This window comes from Cervus canadensis, chromosome 7 (assembly GCF_019320065.1).
Source record: "Cervus canadensis isolate Bull #8, Minnesota chromosome 7, ASM1932006v1, whole genome shotgun sequence".
In the NCBI taxonomy this organism is placed as follows: domain Eukaryota; kingdom Metazoa; phylum Chordata; class Mammalia; order Artiodactyla; family Cervidae; genus Cervus; species Cervus canadensis.
In genome coordinates this window covers 24,081,555-24,103,188 of record NC_057392.1, presented here as the reverse complement: position 1 = coordinate 24,103,188, position 21,634 = coordinate 24,081,555, and the positions used below count along the sequence as shown (strand labels likewise).

The 21,634-nt window shown below is 45.1% G+C and overlaps 1 pseudogene; it reads right to left on the bottom strand.

Annotated features, from left to right (window-relative positions):
- Positions 1 to 4,374: 4,374 nt before the first annotated feature.
- Positions 4,375 to 21,634, bottom strand: part of LOC122445206 — a 39,036-nt pseudogene continuing 21,776 nt past the window's right edge.

Genomic DNA, 21,634 nt, shown 5'->3' with positions numbered 1-21,634 from the left:
TGAATGTGTTCGTGTGTTTGTGTTGGAGGAAGGGGGATCCCTTCCAGGGCTCGAGAGTGGGCTCTTGTTTGCATTTCTGAGTCTAGCATTCAGAAATGAATTGTCCAAAGAGAACACATGTGCTGACTAAGCATGAGATTTTACTGGGAAGGGATGCTCCAGTGGAGAGCAGCAGGCTAAGGGGACCCAGGAAAACTGTTCTGCCCTGTGGCTCGCAGTCTTGGATTTTATGGTGATGGGATTAGTTTCCGGGTTGTCTTTGGCCAATCATTCTGACTCAGAGTCCTTCCTGGTGGCGCACACATTGCTCAGCCAAGATGGACAACAGTGCAAAGGATTCTGGGAGGTGGTCAAACATGTGGCATCTCCTTTTGACCTTGCCTGAATTCTTGATGGTGGCTTATTAGTTCTGTGTTCCTCACCAGGACCTCCTGTGATAAAATATCTCAAGCAGATGGTTGCTGTAGTACCTGGCCAAGGTGGGCGGTTTCAGTCTGTGTTTCTCCTAACATTTGAACATGTGTGAAAGAGTTCTGTGACCATGTTGTCAGTGTGTGTGTGTGAATGTATGTGAGTGTGTATGTATGTGAGTGTGCATATATATAGTATGTGTGTTTGTGTCTGTCTGTCGGGGCTTGGGCATACACTAACCTGTTGAGACCTCTGGTCTCAGAAGGTTCATTCCTGGCCTAAATCCTTTCATTGCATCCCTGTTTGCTGGACCATGCCCAGAAAGTACACCTTTATGGCACTCATATTCTTTTTCAGCCTACACTTGGAGATTCTGTGTTCAGAAGTAAAGCTAATTTTTTCTGAATCATCCAGCCTCTTGGGCAACTAAAAGCAAGAACAGAATCTCCTTAGCCCAAGAACCTTCCCAGGATCAGCCTCAAAGGAGGGCTGCTCTCATGATTTATATTTGCATCCCTGGTGACTCAGATGATAGAGTCTGTCTACAATTCAGGAGACCTGTGTTTGACCCCTGGGTGGGGAAGATCTCCTGGAGAAGGGAATTGCAACCCACTCCAGTATTCTTTTCTTTTTCTTTTAATTCTTGAGAGTCCTACCTGGAGAATTCCATGGACAGAGGAGCCTGGCAGCCTACAGTCCATGGGGTCACAGAGTTGGACATGACTGAGCAACTAACATACACATATGGTATGTTTGGAAGAACAAATGCATTTTGTTTCAAAAAAACATGCCTGGAGAAGATTTTAAGGCAGGTGAACAACCCTGGAATATTTCTCACCTGCCTGTACATGAACAGCTTTTGAAGGGCCTGTGAAGGGGGTGTGGGGGTGGGGTCCCTGAGAGGGGAGAGTGCCAGGAACCAGATTTCCTACAACTACACTTAAAAATGGAGCCATCTGCAAGGCCTGTATTTCAGCCACTGGGAAAGGACAGGTCATTTGTGTTTTTTCAGATCTCTTTAAGTCTCCATTAAAATGTCACAATTCTAATAAGATAATTTCTAATTTAACTACTGATAACCAGTCAATCCTAAAGGAAGTCAACCCTGACATTCATTGGAAGGACTGATACTGAAGCTCCAATATTTTGGCTACCTGATTTGAAGAGTTGACTCATTGGGAAAGACCCTGATGCTGGGAAAGACTGAAGGCAGGAGAAGGAGGGGATGACAGAGGATTAGATGGTTGGATGGCATCATCAACTCAATAGACATGAGCTTGAGAAAGCTCTGGGAGTTGGTGGACAGGGGAGCCTGGTGTGCTGTAGTCTGTGGGGTCATAGATTCAGACATGACTTAGTGACTGAACAACAGCAGCAATACTTTCTAGTTCAAAATTGCTCTTGCAATTTTACTATTATTTCTTTGATTGCACTGCATGGGGGATGCCAGTTCCCCAACCAGGGATGGAATCTGCACGCCCTGCAGTGAAAGCACAGAGTGTTAACCACTGGACCACCAGGGAAGTCACACTCTTACCATTTTAAAGGAAGCCCATTTCCATTCACTTTCTCAGTAGGGGTCCCCCTTCTAAAGTTCTGTTAAGTATTAACTCCTATTCTATCTTATTATTATTACTTTGGCTGTGCTGTCTTTGTTGAGGTGCATGGGCTTCTCCAGTTGTGGCACTCAGGCTCAGCAGTTGTGGTGTGTGGGTCTAGTTGCCTGGCAACTTGTGGGATCTTAGCTTCCCAACCAGGGATCTAACCCATGTCCCCTCTATTGGAAGGCAGATTTTTAACCACTGGACCACCAGGGAAATCCCAATCCCATCCTACCTTTTTATTTTAAAGAAAAGTGTGATGCAGGGTCATCCCTAGGATGATGTGCATCAGGGTCATTTTAGTGGTGTGTGTCCTAGGGCAAATCACATCCTGTGAGTTACTCCCCATCTTTTCCCATCAGGCAAAGGATCCAGTGAAGCAATACACACACACACACACACACACACACCATCTCAGTGGAGGATGCAAAGTAGAATAAAGCAAAATTAAAGATATTGGTTCCAGATAAATATTTTCATAATTTGTTTAATTTGTAAGGCACAAACTGTTTAGGTAGATCGCTTTAACCTCTAAAAATACAAACTTGGCACTAGTAACTTAGGTAGTCAATTCATTTACTAAGTTTAAATATAACATGGTAAAACTCATCTTCAGAATTTCACCCCTAAACAGACGTAAAACAGGAATCACTGCAACACATGCCAGACACAACTTCCTAAAATAAATGGCTAACTAAGCAAGTGGAAGACTGGGCTTCGGCTGCCCCCGGTTAAACCATAGCATCCAATAAGAGGAAAGAGAAAGTGGCCACCCTTTGAAGGGCTTTGTTCCTCTCAGTAGACATCTTTTTCTAAATCCCAGAAATCTCAGAATGTTAATGCATCTTCCTTTTTTTCCCAAATGAATCGCCCGATGAGCAAGTGTATATTTTTTTCCTAACGAGTTTTTAACATCAATCACAAGCCGCCTCCCATTCCACAAGCGAGTTTTCTGGAAGGTGTGTGCCAGTGTCAAAAGGACACTGCCTGGCTGATGACGCTGGAACCCTGGGAATCTAGATGAGCGTGGAAGGAGTCTCCCATTTTGTCCTCCAAGCCTTGAGTAGGAACCCAGCCCCCCCACACAGCTGCCACTGCGAGGCTGGCTCAGGCGTGGGGGAGGGGAAGTCACAGATGAACCAGAACCCCCTTTTGACTCAGTACTTTCCACTTCCTCCCCAGCTTGCCTATTTACCGGAACTGCCCAAGAGGAGTCACCAAGAATTTAATCTCCCTGGATTTTCCCTGCCCGACCTCGAAATCACGCTAGACAGAGCAGAGAAACAGCAGGACCCAGGCCAGCCCAACACGGCGTCATGGCCGAAGACGTGCGGTGTGATGCCATCTTGAAGGATCGAGATGTGCTTGGTCCACGTTGCAACAGGGGGAAGGGAGATAATGTGACACAGGTGACGGTGACGTTAAGAGTCGTCCTGCAGGCATGGTGTCTGAGAGGGAGGGAGCAAGAGAAGGCCCCCAAAAGGAAGCCAGAAGGAGAAACACAGACAGGCATCTCCTCCGTGCCTTCCCTGGAACCAGGCGCAGTGGCGTCATGGGGGCAGGAACACAGCTTCCGGTGGCGCTGGGGTCCTCCCACAGCTTCCGGTCCTACTGGTCTTCACAGGTCCAGGCATCTCTGTGGACCCTGAGGTTCTCAATCCCTCTGAAACCTGGCTACAAGAGTCCTCTTGAGCTTTGTGGTGCCAAATCTTTCTGTTTTAGGTTCTCTAGAGCTGACCGACAAAGTATTACCAAGAGAGGTGGTGTGGGGGAGTGGTCCCTTCACCAGTCCTTGAAAATAAACTAACACAATACCACAGAGGCAGGAAATTCTATGTGGTGTGAATGCGTATGTGTGAAAGAGTCTGAAGATTTGGAAGATACTCACCAATACATTATCAGTAGTAATCTAAGTGTAGTGAAATTCTAGGTGACTTTTGTCTTTCTTTTTTATACCTTCTGACTCTGTTTCAAATATTAAAAGAAGTGAGTATCACTTTGTAATTTTAAAAATTATTTTGTTTTAAAAAAGTTAAACTACCAATTTAGAGCAGAAAAATAAGCTATGCATGATTATGAAAACTGTCACAGAAAAACACATTTTTTAAAAAATAAAAGAGGTTAATAATAGACAAGGCTTGAATCCAGGCCTTATTTGCTTTGAAACTTAAACTGCAAAACTCATGCCCTAAATATCATGGATTACAAGGTCCCAGAATGCCAATGATATAAATGAACATAAACTAGACAATTGGAGTGTATAACAACAGATACTGGTATTATTCAGATACAGAAGTGAGCTGACAGATTACAAGGCTAGGAATCATTTCCTGTTGAGTGGATCATGCTATGGTATCCACATTGCTAAAGTATGGGCATTATTTTGCTAAGGATGGTTACTGGGAGGGAAAGGTAAAGGAGACATTCTTTCCATAGTCTAGCTCACACAGCTGAGAAAGGAGACAGAAAACAGTCCGGCTTCACTTCATTCTTTTGGCAACATCTGAATATGCATGTTCAATCTGCTGGTCAGCGAGACATGTGTTTGTGAATTCATCCCGAGCATACGCATTGTTCAAGTACCTCCAGATGCCAGTCATTTCAGAAGGAATCAAAATCTCTGTATCTCTTGGCCACAATCTGAAAATGAAGAGGAAACAGTCAGAAAGGGAAAACCCACAAACGTAAGCAGTTACATCAGACAATCCATTCTTCTGAGGCGTGTAATATATTCTTTCTCAAGTTCCCATGTCGTCCTACAGCCGTTCAAGCTGCCCAAGTTGTGATATGAGTTTGCAGGGGGGCACGCTGAGCGTGGGACTCAAAACAGAGGTGCTACACAACCATGCCCACCCATTCATCACAGATAGTCCTCATGACACGCTGGCATGAATTTGCTCTATTGTCTAGTTGCTCAGTCATGTCCAACTCTTTTGTGACCCCATGGACTGTAGCCCACCAGGCTCCTCTGTCCATGAGATTTCCCTGGCAGGAATACTGGAGTGGGTCACTATTTCCTTCTCCAGGGGATCTTTCTGACCCAAGAATTGAACCCAAATCTCGTGTGTTAGTGGACAGATTCTTTACCATCTGAGCCACTGGGAAGCCCTGAGCTTGCTCTGTAATCTGGTGGATTTCTCTTTGTGTTTTAGTAGTTTTCTCTCCCTGTGTTCTGCTGCTGGGTTATTTGGTGCCTACAGATTCAGATGGCTTAGATGGTAAAGTGTCTGCTTGCACTTCAAGAGACCTGGGTTCGATCCCTGAGTCAGGAAGATCCCCGGAGAAGGACGTGGCAACTCACTCCAGTGTTCTTGCCTAGAGAATCCCATGAACAGAGGAGACAACCCATGGGATCACATAGATTTGGACACGACCAAGCGACTAACTTTCACTTTCAAAGGTTCAGGGTGGATCTTAGCTTAGATTGTACCAGGATCACTTTGAAGTGCCCTCTCTTTTTTTCTACTTGCTAAGCCTCACTTCCTAAAACTGCAACTACCTGGATATGTTACACCTGTGGATTTCCATCATTCTGCCCCCAAGAGGATCATTTCACTGTGGGTCTACCATGTGCGGAGGGCAGATTCATGAACTGAAAAATCCTTATTCTCAAGGAAACAGTGGATGTAAGGATGGAGTAGCTAAGAATGGATGTCACGAAAACACAGCATTGTGAGATGTCTGGCTGGAAGGTGTCACTGGGAATTCATCACAAAGGAGGGTGTATCCTCTTGCAGATGGTATGAGTTCCCTGGGGTTGCCTTAACAAAGCACTACAACCGTGGGTGGCTTGAAACAACAGAAATGTCTTCTCCCACACTCCTGGAGGCCCAGAGTCCAAGATCACAGTGTCAGCAGGGCCGGGCTCCCTCTGAAGCCTCCGGGGAAGGATCTGTTCCAGGTCTCTCCCTGTCTCTGGTTCATGGGAGCACAGCTCCAGCCTCCACCTGGCACTTTCCCTGTGTTGGTGTTCTGGATCCAAATTCCCTTTTATAAGAACATCTGTCATGTTGGATTAGGGACCCATTATACTGCTCCTAATCAATTAACATGATCTCATCTTAACTAATTACATCTGCAAAAACTCTATTTCTAAATAAGATCAATTTTGAGATTTGAGGAGTTAGGACTTGGGTCTAACTTAGACATGAATTTGGGAGGTCAAATACTAGGAAAGCAATGACAAACCTAGATAGCTTATTAAAAAGCAGAGACATTACTTTGCCAACAAAGATCTGTCTAGTCAAGGCTATGGTTTTTCCACTGGTCATGTATGGATGTAAGAGTTGGACCATAAAGAAGGGTGAGTGCCAAAGAACTGATGCTTTTGAACTGTGGTGCTGGAGAAGACTCTTTTGAGAGTCCCTTGGACTGCAAGGAGATCCAACCAGGCAATCCTAAAGGAAATCAACCCTGAATATTCATTGGGAGGACTAATGCTAAAGTTCCAATACTTTGGCCATGTGATGCGAAGAGCCAACTCATTGGACAAGACCCTGATGCTGGGAAAGATTGAAAGCAGGAGGAGAAGGGGACAACAGAGGATGAGATGGTTGGATGGCATCACCTACTTAATGAACATGAGTTTGAGCAAACTCCAGGAGATAGTGAAGGACAGGGAAGCCTGGCGTGCTGCAGTCCATGGGGTCCCAAAGAGTTGGGCATGACTGGGCAACTGAACAACAATACTTGGAAGGACAATATTTCCCATTATATTGGCTCCTAGGATGTTTGGATGACACGAGTGTGGAATCTGTCACCAATTAGAAGATCTTCAGGACTTATTTCTCAGATTCTGGAAGCTGGGAGCTAATGATGCACCAAGACAGGACCACATAACTTTTCAGAGAGCCGCCTAAATAATTATCTTTTACTTAAATTCACTCTTACGAGAGATTAATGTCAAGACTCCTGCTTTTCTTTTGTTTGCGTTTTCCTGCTTTTGCTTTACCCAAACATTCTGAGTAAATTTATTACATATGTGCCTCTCATAAATGTAAGCTTGTTTTATATCATATCTTATTAATATAACACTTTGTTTTCCAACTTCCTGTAAATATTTTTGCATTTGTGTGTGTGTGTGTGTTTCCCTCTCTGGTGGTTTGGAAGGTTTATGGTCTGTTTTAACTCTTCCAGTGGTGGTTGTTGCTTAGTTGCTAAGTTGTGTCTGACTCTTTGTGACTGCATGGACTATAACCTGCCAGGCTCCTCTGTTCATGGGATTTCCTAGGTAAGAATACTGGAGTGGGTCCAGTGGTTTCCTATATAACTTTAACTAATAGGAATTCTTTATTTCTTGATTTATCAACTATTCTTTGATTGACCTCTACTTATTCCTGATAATAAGCAAGGAAATTAGTATACTTACACTTCTTTTCATTTCTGATCTATTATCCTCCTTCCAATGGGGTGAAAATCGAAGTTTACTATATCTGATTCAGTCCTGTAGCTATAACTCCCACAGCTGTTGAATCTTAGTTTTGGTTTCAGATCTACCACCAATCCTTTCATACCACACACCTTCTCCTGGATTCTTATTTTATCATCCTTTTTTATTATGTCATCATATAGAAATTTTATTTTTACAAAATGGCTCAGGAGTGCTTATTTCATCACGACCAGAAGTCTAGGTAAAAGCAACAATTTACTTGGATATAAAATTCTTACATCACACATACTTTCATTTAAACCTTTAACTATTGGCTGTGCTGGGTCTTCGCTGTAGCACACAGGCTTCTCTAGTTGCAGTGCATGGGCTTAGCTGCCCCAAAGCATGTGGGCTCTGACTTCCCCGACCAGGCATCAAACCTGCGTCCCCTGCATTGGAAGGTGGATTCTTAACCACTGGGCCACCAGGGAAGTCCCCAATCCTTTAACTGTTAAAACACTGTTTTCTGGCTTTTAATGTGACCCTAGAATCCTGCAGAGAAGGGAATGGCAATCCACTCCAGTAGTCTTTTTTTTTTAATTGAAGGTTAATTGCTTTACAGAATTTTGTTGTTTTATGTCAAACCTCAACATGAACCAGCCATAGGTATACATATATTCCCTCCTTTTTGAACCTCCCTCCCATGTCCCTCCCCACTCCACCCCTCTCGGTTGATACAGAGCCCCTCTTTGAGTTTCCTGGGCCACACAGCAAATTCCCGATGGTTATCTATTTTACGTACAATAATGTAAGTTTCCATGTTACTCTTTCCATACATCTCACCCTCTCCTCCCCTCTCCCATGTCCATAAGTCTATTCACTATGTCTATTTCTCCATTGCTGCCCTGTAAATAAATTCTTCAGTACCATTTTTCTAGATTCTGTATATATGCATTAGAATATGATATTTATCTCTCTTCCTGACTTGCTTCACTCTGTATAATAGGTTCACCTACCTCACCAGAACTGACTCAAATGCATTCCTTTAGATAGCTTAGTAATATTCTATTGTGTATATGTACCACAAGCTCTTTATCCATTAATCTGTCGATAGACATCTAGGTTGCTTCCATGTTCTAGCTATTGTAAACAGTGCTACAATGAACAATGGGATACATGTGCCTTTTTCAATTTTGGTTTCCTCAGGGTATATGTCTAGGAGTGGGATTGCTGGATCATATGGTTTTATTCCCAATTTTTTAAGGAATCTCCATACCATCTTCCATAGTGGCTGGATCAATTCACATTCCCACCAACAGTGCAAGAGCATTCCCTTTTCTCCACACCCTCTCCAGCATTTATTGTTTGTAAGTTTTTTGATGATGGCCATTCTGACCCGTGTGAGGTGATATCTCATTGTGGTTTTGACTTGCATTTCTCTAATAATGAGTGGTATTGAGCATCTTTTCATGTGTTTATTAGACATCTGTATGTCTTCTTTGGAGAAATGTCTGTTTAGATCTTTTTCCCATTTTTTGATTGGGTTGTTTGTTTTTCTAGCATTGAGTTGTATGAGCTGCTTGTATATTTTAGAAATTAATCCCCTGTCAGTTGTTTCATTTGCTATTATTTTCTCCCATTCTGAGGGTTGTCTTTTCACCTTGCTTATACTTTCCTTTGCTGTGCAAAAGCTTTTAGGTTTAATCAGGTCCCACTTGTTTACTTTTGTTTTTATTTCCATTACTCTAGGAGGTGGATCATAGAAATTCTTGCTTTGTTTTATGTCATCACCACTCCAGTATTCCTGCCTGGAGAATTCCATGGACAGAGGAGCCTGGCGGGCTATAGTCCAGGGGGTTTCAAAGAGTTAAACTCAACTGAACAACTAACACTTTCACCCCACGTTAGAGAAATATGAGGATAGTCTGAATGTCTCCTTTGTGTAGGTGGCCTTACCTTTTATTATTGTTACTATTATCATTATCATCTGAACACCCGAAGGGTTCTTTTTTATTGTCAAAGTTCAGTAACTTAACCAGTTATATCATAGCATGTTGACTATCCAGGACAATATTTTTCTAATCATGGATTGCTATTTAAAGTACATGTTCAGATCATACTTTGGTTCAAAACACTTTACCTTTGAGTCTTCTTTTTCCTCTTTCTTTCTTTAATGTTCTCTTGTTCCTGATTATGTGCACCTGGATTCTCTCTAATCACCTTTACCTCTTCTTTTCCTTTTGATTTGAGATCATTTCCTCAGGCTGTATTCCAAATCCTTGATGAATTTCTGCAATGTCATTTCCCACCTCTTCCTACTCCTAATACAACGTCTAAACAATTTCTGAAATTGTTTTGTCTTTAAGGCTTTTTTCAGTTCTGCCAGTTTCATTTCCATCCTCTTTGTGAGATTATATTTTTTGACACTTTGTGACTTGTCTTTGAGTATTTTCTCCAAAGGTTCATGTGCCATGCTGAGTAGTTCAGTCATATCCAACTCTTTTGAGACCCCATGGACTGTAGCCCACCAGGCTCCTCTGGGAGTAAGGCCATGGGATTTTTCACACAAGAATACCAGAATGGGTTGCTATTTCCTAATCCAGGACATCTTCCCAACTCAGGGATCAAACCCACATCTCCTGTGTCTTCTGCATTGCAGGTGGGTTTTTTACCTACTAAGCCTCAGGGAAGAGTTTATGTTCTCTTTCATTTCTTTGAGGTTGTGGAAGTATATGTCTGAAAAGTTTCTTGGTTTACTGGGCCAATCTTAACCAGATAAGTGTTTCTCATCTGCCTTTTTCTCTTTTGTTCTGTTTAACCCTTCCCGCTCTTCTTTGTGATCATCTCTATCCACACAGAGGTCCCACTTGGATTCCTTTTGGTTACTAGCCATCCTTTAGTGGCCAGACCCATTGGACCTACTATTTGCTTAAAAACAAGGTGGAGAGCAATGGAAGTAAGGCCAGGCAGCAGGCAGACCAATTGGGTATTTATCCTCAAACACCCACTCATTAAGGGGCTTCCCTGGTGGCTCAAATGGTGAAGAATCTTCCTGCAGTACAGAAGACCCAGGTTCAACCCCTGGTCAGGAAGAGCCCTTGGAGAAGGAAATGACAGCCCACTCCAGTATTCTTGCCTGGAGAATTCCATGGACAGAGGAGCCTGGCGGGCTACAGTTCATGGGTTGCAGAGTCAGACACAACTGAGCAACTAACACTCTAACTTTTTTCACCTGCTCATCAACCCTTGCTCTGTACTCTGCCCAGGGGCACATGAGGGTCAAGATCAAAGTCAGGGTTAATGCCTCCTCCACTCTGAGGCTCACGGATTAGGAGGAGGTCGCCATGGCTAAAAGTGATGCTGAGGTCATCTACAGTCTCTCTGCTGAGTGATTCCAAGCTTATTTCTTTTCTCTGCTCAGCAGTCACAAAGCAGAATGCCACTTTCCTTCTCTCCTCCCCTCCATCTCCCTTCCTTGTTCCTTTGGGTCAGGGGACAGTGGCAGAACACACAGGTGGCACCTCTGAACAGTTTCACCTTCAGCTCTGCCTCCACAGAGATCTCACCTCCATACGGCTGGTCCCTGCCTCTCTTGGCCCACTCGGTGCTCTGTTCTCAAGCAAAGAAGCTTGGGTTGGGCACTTCAGGGCTGAATTATTTACTTTTACAGACATCTGGACCTTGCTGAAGATCCAGAGAAGCTAGTCTCTGAGTCTTTGAGTTGGTGGTCCATCTTTTCTAATTTTACAAAAGGTGGAGAGGGACTTACCTGGTGGCCTAGTGGCTGAGACTCTGAGCTTCCAGTGCAGGGGGTGCAGATTCAATCCTTGGATGGGGAAGGTCTCAGGTGCTACGTGATGCAGCCAAAAAGAAATTAAAGGTGGAGATAATGCTTTATATTTTCAGAATGTTTTTGCTGGGTTTCAGGACAGGAATAGATTATGAAGTCCTCTTTTCTCTCATTGTCTTACCATAAATTCCTGTAGAATGATTCTCATTGCCTTTCAGAAATGCTCCATCCTGGAAGATTATTAAGCTGCTGGGTAATTTGAGTCCTAAGTGGCTTTGAAGATTTTGCAGTTAGGTCTTGTATTGGAGCTGTGGACTGCTTTATTTTACTCTGAAATTTATCCCCTCTACTGACATTTTAAACAGTCTCTTTTTATAGGAGCTAAACAAGTGGCAACTGATCTGTGTGTGTATGTATGTATGTATGTGTGTACATACATGTCTTTCTCTTGCTTTCCCTAAACTCCATGTGCTTCTGTGATGTTACACTAGTCATAGGAATGATGAGAATACGTTTAATAAAGGGACTAAACCAGACACAATGACATAAATAACCTGTTGGAAAATGGCTCTCAAATGTCCAGTTTGGATAATCACCAGTGTGGCAGGTTTGAAGGGTTGAGATGCTGTCATGAAATTTTACACGTCAGAGTACTGGCAGAGTTATTAAAAAGAACATTCACTTGGAAGATCAGCAGCATCTTCAAGACTTAGCTTTCAGGTTGGTGCCCCTGGAACACATCAGGGAAGAGAGAAGAAAGAGAATGAATGGGACAAGGCTGGGAATGGAGTGGGGAAGGAAGAGAAAGGCAAAGAATGACTAGAGTAATGGGCTGGCCAGTCACCCACAGGACAGCCGTGTCACAGACTGTGGGAACCTAATTTGTAAATTTCTAAATGCCAAATTAGTCATGTATGGATGTGAGAGTTGTACTATAAAGAAAGCTGAGCGCCAAAGAATTGATGCTTTTAACTGTGGCATTGGAGAAGACTCTTGAGAGTCCCTTGGACTGCAAGGTGATCCAACCAGTCCATCCTAAAGGAGATCAGTCCTGGGTGTTCATTGGAAGGACTGATGCTGAAGCTGAAACTCCAATACTTTTGACCACCTGATGCGAAGAACTGACTCACTGGAAAAGACCCTGATGCTGGGAAAGGTTGAAGGCGGGAGGAGAGGGGGATGATAGAGGATGAGATGGTTGGATGGCATCATTGACTCAATGGACACAAGTTTGAGTAAGCTCTAGGAGTTGGTGAAGGACAGGAAGCCTGGCGTGCTGCAGTTCATGGGGTTGCGAAGAGTCGGACACAACCGAGTGACTGAACTGAACTAAAATGCCAAATAAATGCATTATTAGAACACAAGTTCCTTGATTTGTATTTCCCTATGTCTTCTCTTCCGTATCCCTATCCTTATACCAAGGACCTAGTTCTGGACCTTGTATGATCCAGATAAGGATGCCTCTGAACAAGGATTGGGCTTCTTCCTGGGAATCTAGGGACACTGAGGACTAAGGGCACACCAACAGTGATAATGATACAACAACTAACAGCTGTGAGTGACAGCCAGACTGGGGCACTTCAGAGAACAGCCATAACTAAGGAGTCCAAGGGTGGGGTCATCTGCTTCTGAATTTCAGTGTCACCCCCAGAAGTTCTGATTTTAGTAAGTCAGGGGCTGAATTGAGGGGTTTACATTTCTAAAAGGGCTTCCCTGGTGGCTCAGCGGTAAAGAATCCACCTGCAATGCAGGAGATGTGGGTTCAGTCCCCAGGTCAGGAAGATCCCCTGGAGGAGAGCATGGTAACCCACTCCAGTAAACTTGCTGGGAAAATCCCATGGACAGGGGAGTCTGAGGGGCTGTAGTCCATGGGGTCGCAAAGAGTCAGAGATGACTGGAGCCCCTGAGCAGGCCCTTTTCTAAATTAGTAGGCACAATTCTTATGCCTACTAACGTTGGAGAACCACTGGTCTAGGGAATCTTTAAACCCTCATTATACATGACCAACGACTCTTATTTCATGTTTGATCACCTGGGAAAACAGGCTGCCATGTGTGGTCCAGCCAAGGAGCTGTCAGCTGCTCGCCAGCTGTAAGGGGTCTGTGTTAAGAGCCAACCTCCTCTCTTGTCTCAGGGTTAGGCTTACTCTTCCCATCACTAACAATTGACTGAGTTCATTTTGTTTTTCAAGGTTAGCTCAGTTTTTTGGTTGTTGTTTTTGTTTTTGGACTGCACTGCTCAGCTTGCAGGATCTTGGTTCCCCATCCAGGGATTGAACGCAGGCCACCCCAGCAAAAGTCCTGAGTCCCAACCATTGGACGACCACCAGGGAATTTCCTGAGTTCACATTTTAATCCTCGCAGATTCCACACATCACCTCCAAGCCCGGAGTGTGAAACACCAGTTATAATCAATGTATTCCCTCAAGTTGCTTTCACGTAGCTTGTCTTTAGGTTGTGAGGGTTAAGTCTGGAAAACAGAAGCTGTGAGGATGCAGGGATGAGAGCCAAGCTCTCAGATGCTTTATGAGAACCCCCGAGGAACACCTGAGAACAGCATCCACAGATCTCAGACTTGGGGCTTGGCTGCCGCAAACAGCAACGAGCTAGACTTTAAATTCAAGAGCCGTGTTTTAGATTGTCTTGGCAAAACACACACACTCACACAAGTCAAAACAAAATGAAACAAAGCCCCATTCATTTATTCAGCACCCGAGGTACGAGGAAGGACAAACCTTAATAACGTGGAGCTTGGGTAAGAGGTTGCAGTCAGCCAGCGTGAGCTCATTGCCATCCAGGAACTTCCTTCCAGAAATAGCAGCTTCCTCGGTGCTGTAGGCATCTATCTCATCAGGCAGGGGGCTGTTCAGATAACTATCCAGCTTCTTCAGGGCCTTTAATAGGTTCCTTTCATAAACTAAAATAGGAAGGCAGAAAACAACTAAGATGAGCCATGGAAGTCCATGTCTCCTCTGTCTTCATTGTTGTTCAGTCACCCAGTCATGTCTGACTCTTTACAATCCCATGGACTGCAGCACGCCGGGCTTCCCTGTCTTTCACCAACTCCCAGAGCTTGCTCAAACTCATGTCCATCAAGCTAGTAATGCCATCCAACCATCTCATCCTCTGTCATCCCTTTCTCCTCCTGCCCTCCTCTCTCTAGATATCAAAAAAAAAAAGGGGGGGGGGGGTTTGTCCCTTCCCTCCTGAGACATGGCCAGTGAGTGTTAGAGAGTCAGGAAGGAGACAGGTGGGTTTATGAGATCTAAATAAAAAATTCCTTCGTCTTGGAAAATAATTCTTCTCTCTACACAACACTGCTGCTTCTATAACTCATTCATTTATTAAAAAATGTATGTGGAGAAACTTTCATGGTGGGCATCACTGATTCAATGGACATGAGTTTGGGTAAACTCCAGGAGTTGGTGATGGACAGGGAGGCCTGGCATGCTGCGGTCCATGGAATCACAAAGAGTTGGACACGACTGAGTGACTGAATTGAACTGAATGGTTAAGACTCTGTGCTTTCCAGGTGGGATGGGGTGGGAGGTGGGAGGGAAGCTCAAGAGGGAGGGGATGGGTGTATACCTATGGCTGATTCATGTTGATGTATGGCAGAAACCAACACAATATGGTAAAGCAATTATATTCCAATTAAAAATAAATAAACTAAAAAAGACTCCACATTTCCAGTGCAGGGTCAAGGAACTAAGATCCCACACGCCACACCATGTGACCAAAACATTTTTTTAAAAATTAAAAAAAATATCTTTATGGAAATCATATAGTGAAGGAAGCACCAATAGAAGGTTCATTCACCCTGAATTCCACGGGAGAGCAAGGAATCACTGGTGATGATTTCCTCTTAAAAATGTCCTTTCCTGGACAATCTCTAGAAAATCTCTGAAATCCATGTGCAGGCTCAGAGTGGGAGGTACTTTTTCTTTATTTCTATACACAGGTCCCTCCCCGCTGTGCAGTGAGTCAGAATTCCCCAGATCTTATAAGAAGCCACACCAGAGGTAGAATGGAAGTCCATGGAGAAAACAGAAAACAGGAAGATGGGAGGGACTCACTCTCGTTTGCATCCTTCTTGGTGTTTTTTATAAATGCTGAGAACTTGGCAAACACGTCATTTCCAGCAGTTAGATTCAGGGTGTTGTGTCCCCAGCTTAGGGTACCTTGAAAAGTTCAAAGTGGGAGTATCACAGATCAACAATGTTTGAGTCGGGAGAATACAAAGCAGGAGGGGAAGAAATGCCTTTCTCTGAGCAGATATAAAAATGAAAACTGCTCCTTAAATGTTTTCCTAATCTTTCCATCTTCAAAGTTGGGAGCAACACTGTCCAGGAGTAAAGCAGTGGACGGACTGTTCTCATCCTGGGACGGAGGGCCCCCTGGCCTTGCTGGTCTGGGTTCTTGCCCTCCTGAAATAAAGATGATGAACTAGAGCGTTTCCTTGCAGACCCAACCTGCTGTGATGCTGCGTGTAACACACGCTCCAAACCAGCCATCAGAAGTGGGCCCCCCACGTGACATCGGCCCACTTCCTCCCCACTTTCTGCCATCAAACCCTAATTGCCACATGGCAGGTGCAGAGTAGAGAAATCCCAGCCACCTAGACTCAGGGCACACCAAGGTACAGCTCAGGAGGTAAGTGCCCTGGCCACAGAAAGCCAACACCCAGCGCCAAGAGCTTTAGAACTGTCTGTGAATGGGGCAAAGTGACAACCGAGTTGCCAACACTGATTTTGATGAGGCCCACCTTGCGGGAGCCAGTTTCTCCTCTAAGAACTCCTTGATCGTATTCACATCTGTCTTGACCTCACCGTCAAAAAAGTCATGAAAGGTGGGTTGGTGCTGGGAGCCAAGGTCTGCAGGTCCGCAGGCTTCCTGGGCAGGGGGGAAGGGCAGTGCCAGGGTTGGGATCATTGCCAAGGCTTAACCATGCCCCCCCCCCCAACACACACACCAGTGGAAGAGAAACCACCCTTGAGAATTTCAAAGGCAACTGGGAGTTTACAAACTGTCCTACTGGCAAGGAAAGTGTGGCCTTTTATCTGGAGACGGGGCTGAAAAGTTAACCCTTCCCAGTGTTATCAGTCAGGAGAGGGGCTCAGGCAGGCTCCAGAGAGGGTTATGGCTGACCAGTTACTGGGCGGGCGGGCTCCTTCCGATTCCCCTCCTCCTACTCCTTCCAATTCCCCTCCTCCTACTCCTTCCGGGTTACCTCTGACCCCGTCCTGTAATGACTTCATGGCCCACGTACGCCCGCTCCAATCTAGGGTCCTGACCCACAGTGGACATGCCCAGGACAGGGCCCATGGGTCCTAGGAGGGTGCATGCGTGGGCCTGTGTTTCTGTCTGTGTGTCCCCGTCTGTGGGTGTGTATGTGTGTGTCTGTGTGTTTGTGTCTGTATGTCTGTGTTTCTGTGTGTCTCCATCTGTGGGTGTGTGTGTCTATGTATAGGCCTGTGTCTGTATGTCTCCATCTGTGTGTGTGCATGCGCACACCTGTGTGTCTGTGTCTCTGTGTGCCTCTGTGCATGTCTGTCTCTGTGTGTCTCTGTCTGTGTGTCTATGTGTGTGTCTGTGTGTGTGTCTGTATTTGGGTCTGTGTGTGCGCCTGTGTCTATATGTCTGTGTGTGTGTGTCTCCATCTCTGTGTGTGTATGCACCGATCTGTGTGTCTGTCTCTGTGTGTCTCTGTCTGAGTGTGTGTATGTGTGTGTCTGTGTCTGTATTTGGGTCTGTGTACGCGTCTGTGTCTGTATGTCTATGTGTATGTGTGTCTCCATCTGTGTGTGTGTGTGTGCGTGTGTGCACGTCTGTATGTCTGTCTCTGTGTGTCTCTGTCTGAGTGTGTGTATGTGTCTGTATTTGGGTCTGTGTATGCATCTGTGTCTATATGTCTGTGTGTATGTGTGTGCATGCGCGCACGCCTGTGTGTCTGTGTCTCTGTTTGCCTCAGTGTGTGTCTGTCTCTGTGTGTCTCTGAGTGTGTGTATGTGTGTGTCTGTGTGTTTGTGTGTGTATTTGGGTCTGTGTGTGAGCCTGTGTCTATATGTCTGTGTGTGTGTCTCCATCTCTGTGTGTGTATGCACCGACCTGTGTGTCTGTGGGTGTGTCTGTCTCTGTGTGTCTCTGTCTGAGTGTGTGTATGTGTGTGTCTGTGTCTGTATTTGGGTCTGTGTATGCACCTGTATCTGTATGTCTGTGTGTATATGTGTCTCCATCTGTGTGTGTGTGTGTGCGTGTGCACAAGCCTGTATGTCTGTGTCTCTGTGTGCCTCAGTGTGTGTCTGTCTCTGTGTGTCTCTGTCTGAGTGTGTGTATGTGTGTGTCTGTGTCTGTATTTGGGTCTGTGTGTGCGTCTGTGTCTGTATGTCTGTGTGTGGGTCTCCATCTCTGTGTGTGTATGCACCGACCTGTGTGTCTGTCTCTGGGTGTGTCTGTCTCTGTGTGTCTCCATCTGTGGGTGTGTGTGCCTATGTATGGGCCTGTGTCTGTATGTCTGTGTGTCTGTGTGTCTGTGTGTCTCCATCTGTGTGTGTCGTGTGCACACCTGTGTGTCTGTGTCTCTGTGTGCCTCTGAGTGTGTGTATGTGTGTGTCTGTGTTTGGCTCTGTGTATTTGCCTGTGTCTGTGTGTATGCGTGTCTCCATCTCCATGTGTATGCCTGTGCCTGTGTGTCTGTCTGGGTGTCTCTCTGTGTCCCTGTGTGCACAAGGAACTGGGAATAGCTATTTCAATACTGCAGAAACCTGGTCTTACCTTTTCAAGTCCACTGTTGTCACATTAAATAGAACACCCTTTAGCCAGAGAATCATAAAGAGATGCTGAGAAAATGGGCAATTTCCAATACTCTCACCATCACAGCCAGCCTGCAAATGGAAGAGATCTTTATCAGAGCCAGACTCACAATTACAAAAGCCAGACTCTGCTCTGCACACACACAAAATCATGGTGAATGTATGTTAAGAGTAATGATGCTGCAAGTAGCCTTGTGAGGTCCCTTCCCCCAGCCTCCAAGTGGGAGGTGTGGGCGGGGAGGACACACGCACTCACTGAGCTTTCTACCTTCTTCCATCTCCTCACCACTTCCTGCCATTTGGGGCCTCTGAATAGCAGTTCTCAGAGGGAAAGAGCAGCCAGAAGGAACCCCCTTTATTACTAAAGGCAAAAAAGGAAAGACATACTCTTCCCCTCCCTCCATCTCTTGATCCTCTTTAGAAGAGACACACCTCTCTTGCCAGGATGATCATTTGCAAAAAAGACCAGCAGGCTCTCCCACCAGGAAACGATCCCCAGCATTCTCTACTGTTTCCATCTCTGGAATGAGGGCTGGTTCCTATGAGTTCTAGGACCCTGGAACACTATAAAATGTTTAGGTCTCCTCCTCCACTGGGGAGCATTCATACTTAGATGGCAGATTGTTCACAGTTGATATGGAAGGTAGGAAGACAGGTGGGAACAATGTCTCCCTGATGACCCGAGCAGGTCACATCCACACACACATGCCCGGGTGCTGGCACAGAACCCTGAGCAGACATCCTCCCTTCCAGGGCTTCTAGGAGAAAAGAAAGGAAGATGTTAGAGAAGAGAGGGGAGCCATAGACTTTATCCTCCTGGGGCAGTTCCCAAACTCTTCTTTCTCCTCCCATCTTTCTCCACCCAACAAGGTTATACTGCTAACAAAATGCTGCCAGAAAGACCAGGAGATTCAGCTGGGCTCTGAAGACAGAAATGGCCATATTTAGCCCAGGAAGTCCGTTTATGCCATCTGCAGTTCAAAGGGAGTTGAGAGGAAAGCACTGAATCTATAACCTGAATAACAGAAAGGGAGAGAGTCAACTGCTGGTTTGAGAATTGAAGAAAGGAGAAAAGATGCCTCAAGAAAATTGGACATCTTAGGAAATTCTTCAGAGGTGGTTCTCTGGCATGAAGTTATTAAGTCACTTGGAGAGGCTGTTCATAACAAGCTGTTCTTACAAATGAAGATTTGATAAGAGACCCCAAACTCAGTTTTAAAAAAGACTTGATCAGCCTCTTCACAAAGACAAAGACCAGATGGCCAACAAGCGCATGAAAAGGTTCTTAACATCATTAGCCAACAGGGCAATGCAAGTTACAACCACAAACAGATTCGACTACACACCTACCAGAATGGCTAAAATGAAAAGCTCAGACAATATCAAGTGTGGATGGGAATGTCGAGTAGTGGACTCCCCAACCACTGCTGGTGAGAGTGCAAATTGGTACAACTACTTCAGAAAACTGTTTGGCAATTATTTGCCCAAAATAAACATGCATTTATGCTATGACATAGCAATTCTACTCCCAACAGAAACGAGTGTTAGGGGCACAAAAAGCACTTAAATGAATATTCTTAGTGGCTTTAGTGTCATAGCTAAAACCTGGAAACAACTCAGACACCACCGAGAGTAGAATGGATGAATAAATGGTAGTATACTTGTATACAGGCTTCCCAGGTGGCACTAGTGGTAAAGAACCTGCCTGCCAATGCAGGAGACGTTAAGAGACGTGGCTTCGATCCCTGGGTTGGGAAGATCCCCTGGAGAAGGGCACTGCAGTCTTCTTGCCTGGAGAATCCCATGGACAGAAGAGCCTGGCGGGCTACAGTCCATGGGATCACAAAGGGTCAGACACGACTGAAGAAACTTAGCACACAGACTCATATACTACCCCACACTACACCACACACACTACACCATACATTCACACACTACACCATACACTCATACCACAGTAGAAAAAAAAATAGCTATTACTACAAACCACAATGTGGATGAATCTCACACACATAATGTGGAGGGAAAGAAACCAGACTCAAAAGAGTCCTTTAGGACAGGCCAGTGTAGGTGAAGTTCAAACACAGGAAAACTGTGTAATGGGAATCAGAAGAAAAGTTGCCTTTGGAAGCTGGGTATTGTCTGGAAAGGGTGGAAGGAGAACTTAGGGTGGTGGAAATATTCTATAGCTTGAGTTGGGTGGTGGCTACGTGGTGGGTATACTCACTTTGACAAAGTCTTAATTAAAGTTTGTTTGCTTTACTGAATGTTTTACTCCAATAAAAAAAAAAGAAGCAAAAGTATTAATTTAAAAAATAGAGTCAGATTCAGTGGGTCTTATATGAGGTCCAGAAATCTGAATTTTTAACAAGTTTCCCAAGGTACCACAATGATGGCAGTCCAGGGCTTCAGTCCCACCTTGGACAAGAAATAAGGCTGGCCCAGTGTTATGGTCAATGCATAAGACAGAATGGTTTGAACCACACCCCAAAGGACGATCTGTTGATAAGAAGGTTCTTGCAAGAACTTCTAGCTGATAAATCCAGCTGCATATGTGTCAAGATAATGGGTGAACTTAATATACATGAGGAGGCACCAATAGACTCAGATAAGTGACTTCAGAGTCCCCTAAGCTCAGGGCACTGGCTTCACCCCCTCCAACTCCTCCAGTTCTCTCTTCCCCCCTCTAGCATTTATGAGCAGGTCCACCTGGTGTTTCCAATAGTCATGCACGGATGTGAGAGTTGGACCATAAAGAAGGCTGAGCACCGAAGAATTGATGCTTTCAAAGTGTAGTGCTAGAGAAGATGCTTGAGAGTCCCTTGGACAGCAAGGAGATCCAATCAGTCCATCCTAAAGGAAATCAACCCTGAATAGTCACTAGAAGGACTGATACTGAAGCTGAAGCTGCAATACTTTGGCTACCTGATGCGAAGAACTGACTCATTGGAAAAGACCCTGATGCTGTGAAAGATTAAAGGTGGGAGGAGAAGGGGACGACAGAGTATGAGATGGTTGGATGGCATCACTGACTCCCTGGACATGAGTTTGAGCAGACTCTGGGAGATGGTGAAGGACAGGGAAGTCTGGCGTGCTGCAGTCCTTGGAGTGGCAAAGAGTCGGACATGACTGAGTGACTGAACAGTTTGGTGTCTGTGATAGATTAGGGGTGTGAAAGTTAGGACCCCTGCAGATGGCCCTCTGGCTGCCTGAGGCCATACCCCGCCTAGGGGACCCATAGCCTCATGGCCATTTTGAAGGCTGCTCAGTCTCCTCTTGGCTATGTCCTGGAGCAAGCATCAGCGCAGAGCTCAGTTACATAAAACTCTGAGCAGCTTGTTGCTGGGAATCCCTCCTAAATCATGGTGCTGTCTTAACCACTGCAGGTTTGGGCAGAGTCACGCCAGAAAAGGGGGCGAAGGAGGAGATGAAAGTTCAGGGACACAAAGGCACGTATTTTGGCCAGTCCTGACTTGTTCCACAGCTTCTAAACCTCTTATTTTTATAGTGGTTACACTAAGCTCAGTCAAGCCTGAGATACGTTCTGCAGAGTCAGGCCATTGTGTTTTTCCTTCTCTCTTGTGTCTCTAACCTCGGGAATCCTCTTATAACTCTATGTTGAACAGGGCAAGAGCCCCAAGGAGCCGGGGCAT